The sequence below is a fragment of the Chiloscyllium plagiosum genome, chromosome 1 (genome assembly GCF_004010195.1).
Source record: "Chiloscyllium plagiosum isolate BGI_BamShark_2017 chromosome 1, ASM401019v2, whole genome shotgun sequence".
Lineage (NCBI taxonomy): Eukaryota > Metazoa > Chordata > Chondrichthyes > Orectolobiformes > Hemiscylliidae > Chiloscyllium > Chiloscyllium plagiosum.
Genome location: NC_057710.1, coordinates 1,592,468 through 1,597,590, shown reverse-complemented (window position 1 = coordinate 1,597,590; position 5,123 = coordinate 1,592,468).

Below are 5,123 nucleotides of genomic sequence, written 5' to 3'. Positions count from 1 at the left end.
CTGGATTGAACTCCATCTGCCACTTCTCCGCCCAACTCTCCAGTCTATCTATATCCTCCTGTATTCTCTGGCAGTCTCTTATGCTTTCTGCTACTCCACCAACCTTCGTGTCATCTGCAAACTTGCTGATCGTACCAACAGTGCCCTCTTCTAGATCATTTATCTATATTACAAACAACAGTGGCCCCAGCACTGACCCCTGTGGAACACCACTGGTCACCTTTCTCCATTTCGAGAAACTCCCTTCAACTACTACTCTGTTGCTCCTGTTGCTCAACCAGTTCTTTATCCACCTAGCTAGAATACCCTGCACACCAAGTGACTTCACCTTCTCCATTCGTCTACAATGGGGAACCTTATATAACGCTTTACTAAAGTCCATGTATATGACATCAACAGCCCTTCCTTCATCTATCAACATGGTCACTTCCTTGAAGAACTCTATTAAGTTGCGAAGGCACGATCTCCCCCGCACAAAACCATGTTGCCCATCACCGATAAGCTCATTCCTTTCCAAATATAAATAGATCCTATCTCTCAGTACCCTCTCCAGCAACTTCCCATCACCGACATATTGTCAGTTTGTGTATTCCTCTTTCGTTTCTCTTTAAGATTATTTTCTGTGTCCTTATTATCTCCTTTGCTGGATTTTGAATTTCTCCCAGTTTTTAGGTTGGTTTGTACCTCTCTTTGGATCTTTCCTCCTTACCAAAATATAAGTTTTGCTGAGAGTCATGAATTACCTGCAGTCTGCTATTGTTTGCTTAATCTCTTTCCTGCTGATCTATCCACATAGTCCATTTGAACTAACTCTATCTTCATTTAATTGTAATTTCCTTTATTTAAGTTAAATTGTTTCTGACCCAAGTTTCTCACTCTCAAATTGAATATTAAATTCAATTTGGTTATGATTGCTACTTCCTTAGGGATCCTTTATTCTCAGTCATTTATTAAACCTGCCTTATTACCCATTGCCAAATCCAGGAGAGCTGCTCCCTGATTGGCTCCATGGTAGATGGCATACAGCTAGAGGGAACTATCCTGAATGCAGCCTATAAATTATTTTGTAGCTACCTTTTGACCCAATCACCATAAGGTCACCTATAGTTACTGTAATTTGTTTTAGAAAAAACCCTATTGGTTGTTGATTTATGCACTTTCCAACATTGTGGCTTCTCTTTGGGGCTCTGTCCTGGGTTTTCTTTCCGTTGTTGTTATTTACTTCCATCCAAATGGACTCAGCATCATTTGGGGCTCGATCAACTCTCGCAACTGTCCACATTTCATCTGTTATTCACTTAGTAACTAAGTGCTACCGCACCCACCTTTTCCAATGGTCCTTTCTCTCCGAAAAATCAAATATCCCTGAGTATTAAGTTCTCAGCCTTGTAACCATCTTTCTATCATGACAAGGAAACAATATTGACTTCCCTTGCTCTGCACTGTGAACTCATGTGCTTTGTTCCAAATGCTTCATGCATTAAAATTTGGCTTGCATTTCATTTTATAGTGGCTCTGTTTATCTCTTGCCCTTGGTTACCCTCCTTATCGATATGGCATTTATAGACGATTGACCTTGTAGAGGTCTACAAAAATCATAGCAGGCATAGATAAGGCAGATAGCTGACAGCGATTTCTCATAGTAGGGCTGTCTAAAACTAGAGGGCATAGATGTAAGATGAGAGGGGAAGGACACAAAAGGTTCCAGCGGGGTAATTGTTTTCACACAGAGGGTGGTCAGGGCCTGGATTGGGCTGCCAGAGGCAGTGGGCTGAAGGGCCTGTTTCCATGCTGTCAATCTCTATGACTGCATTTCACTTGTCACCCTACTTAGGTTCCCACCCACGTCCCATTCTAGAATTACTTACATGTCAGACAGTATAAGCAGTAAGTGATGGACAGAGCTAAGTGATCCAACAACCAACAGATCAGATCTAAACACTGCAGTACTGCCACATCCAGCTGTGAATGATGGTGGATGATTAAGCAACTCATTGGAGGAGGAGCCTTCACAAATATCCTTATCCTCAAAGATGAAGGAGCCCAGCACATCAGTGCAAAAGATAAGGCTGAAACTTTCGTAACAATCTTCAGTCAGAATTGCCGAGTGGATGATCCATCCCAGCCTCCTCCAGTGATCCCTAGCATCTTAGATGCCAGCCAATATGATTCACGCTGCATGATATTAAGAAGCATTTCGAGGCACTGGATACTATAAAGTCCATGGGCCCTAACTACATTCTGATTATCGAAGACTTTCTGCTCCACTAGCAAAGCTCTTCCAGCGCAGTGACAACATTGTCTTTCCCCAGCTCAGGTATGTCCTGGACATACAAATAGGACAAATCCAACTCAATCACTTCCCGGTCCCATCAGTCTATTCTCAGTCATGACTAAAATGATGCAGGGTGTCATTGACAGTGCTATCAAGCAGCAACTGATCAGCAGTGGAGTGATGGCCTTGTGGTATTATCACTAGATTATTAATTGAGAGAGAGTGAGGTCTGCAGATGCTGGAGATCAGAGTCGAGAATGTGTTCCTTGAAAAGCACAGCCAGTCAGGCAGCATCCGAGGAGCAGGAGAGTTGACGTTTCAGGCCGGAGTCTTTCACCTGGAATATTACTAATTGAGAGACACAGGGAGTGTTCTGGGGACCTGGGTTCACATCCTGCCATGGCAGATGGTGGAATGCGAATTCACCTTAACAATCTGGAATTAAATGTCTTTTGTTAGTTGTTGTAGAAGCTCATCTGGTTCACTAATGTCCTTTAAGGAATTAAAGTGCTCTCTTTACCTGGTCTGCCTTCTGATCCATAGCAATATAGTTGGCCCAGCCAGAAATGCCCTCATCCATGAATGAAGAATATAAAACTGCTTTTCCAGGGTCACTCAGCAACCAACCTCATTACAGCCTTGGTTCAGACATAAATCCCAGAGGTGAGGTGAAATCTATTGAAATTTGCAATCTGTTTGATCAAGTGTCATATCAATGAGCCCAGCAAAACTGGTGTCGTAGAAACAAAGGTAAGAGAAGTAGAGAGGGCCATTCAGAACTGCAACAGCTCACCACCACCTTCTCAAGGGCAACCAGGGATAATCAATAAATGTTGGCCCAATCAGCATCACCCAGATTCTCTGAATGAATAAGAAGATAGTTGCATGGGTGGGTGAGGGGTTTGTTTTTCTTTCCCTGTGTTAATGCAGAACATAGTATTTCCCAAAAGATCTGAAGTTGAAACAAAGTCCCCAACAATATTTGCTGAGCAATGAATCAAGTCATGACTTTCCTGTGATGTCACTGTTTGATATTTTAGCCTCAAAATTGCACTCTTTCACAAGTCCAACTCTTCACCTCTTGGATGGTAGGTTTAAGCTAACCTTTATGGCTGCCGAAGAATCGTGCTCCCTTGCAGGTCTGACCCAGCTTGCCGAGAAGGTAAGCCAGACTTTATTTAATACCCTGAGCAGTATCCTTTTGTAACGTTTTAAAATTTGTTTGTAGGATGTGGATGTTGCTGGCTGGTCAGCATTTATTACCAGGCATTGGTTGCCTTTGGTTTGATTTGATTTATTGTAGTCACAAGTACCTAAGGAGAGTGGAAAACATTGTTTTGTGAGCAGTACAGGCAGATCATAGCAAACAAGGCCATACAGGTCATTAGGTACTGGGACAGAGCGAGATGTACAGGTTGCACTGCACAGGAGATGCTCAAAGAAAGATCAACATTAGCAACTTCATCATTATTTGACGTTAGAGAGTCCATCCATCAGTATAATAACAGCCGGGAAGAAGCTGTTCCTGAACCTGCTGGTGTGTGTGCTTAAGATTCTGTATCTTCTGCCTGATGGAAGTGGTTGTAGGATAGTGTTACCATGGAGGGGTGGGAGGGCCTTTGATGATGTTGGCAGCCTTTCCACAGCAGCGAGAAGTGTAAATGGAGTCCAAGAATGGGAGGTTGGCTTCTGTGGTGGTGATGATGAACTGCCTTCTTGAACCCCTGTAGTCCATCAATTGACCCACAATACCCTTGGGATGGAATTCCAAGATTTTAACCCAGGGACAATAAGAACATTGATATATTTCCAAGTCAGGGTGGTGAGTGGCTTGGAGGGGAATTTGAAGATGGTAGTTGTCCCCCGGTCATTCTGGATGGACGTGGTCATTGTTTTGAAAGGTGCTGTCTGAGGATCTTTGGTGAATTTCTGTAGTGCATCTTATAGATAGTACACACTGCTGCTACTGGGTGTATAGATGGAGTGGATACTTGTGGATGTGGTGCCAATCAAGTGGGCTGCTTTGTCCTAGATAGTGTCAAACTTCTTTGTGTTGTTGGAGCTCCTTTTGCCTTTATTCATTCACAGGATGAGGGCATCATTGGTTTGACAGCATTGATTGCCCATCTCTAATTGCCCAGAGGGCAGTTTAGAGTCAACCACATTGCTGTGAGTCTGGAGTCACATGTAGACCAGAGCAGGTAAGGATGACAATTTCCTTCCCTGAAGGGCATTATTGAACCAGATGGGTTTTCCCCAAAATTGACAATGAATTCATAGTCATCATTAGACTCCCTACAGTATGGAAACAAGCCCTTTGGCCCAACATGTCTACACTGACCCTCCAAAGAGTAACCCACCAAGACCCATTCCCCTACCCTGTATTTATCCCTGACTAATGCTCCTGCAACTATGGGCAATTTAGCTTGGACAATTCACCTAACCTGCACATTTTTGGCCTGTGGGAGGAAACCCACGTGGACAATGTGCAAACACCACACAGACAGTCGCCCGAGGCTGGAATTGAACCTGGGACTCTTGCGTTGTGAGGCAGCAGAGCTAACCACTGTGCCACCATGCTGCTTAACATAGAACATAGAACATAGAAGAATACAGCGCAGTACAGACCCTTTGGCCCTCGATGTTGCACCGATCCAAGCCCACCTAACCTACACTAGCCCACTATCCTCCATATGCCTATCCAATGCCGGTTAAATGCCCATAAAGGGGGAGAGTTCACCACTGCTACTGGCAGGGCATTCCATGAAATCACAACTTGCTGAGTAAAGAACCTACCCCTAACATCTGTCCTATACCTACCACCCCTTAATTTAAAGCTATGTCCCCT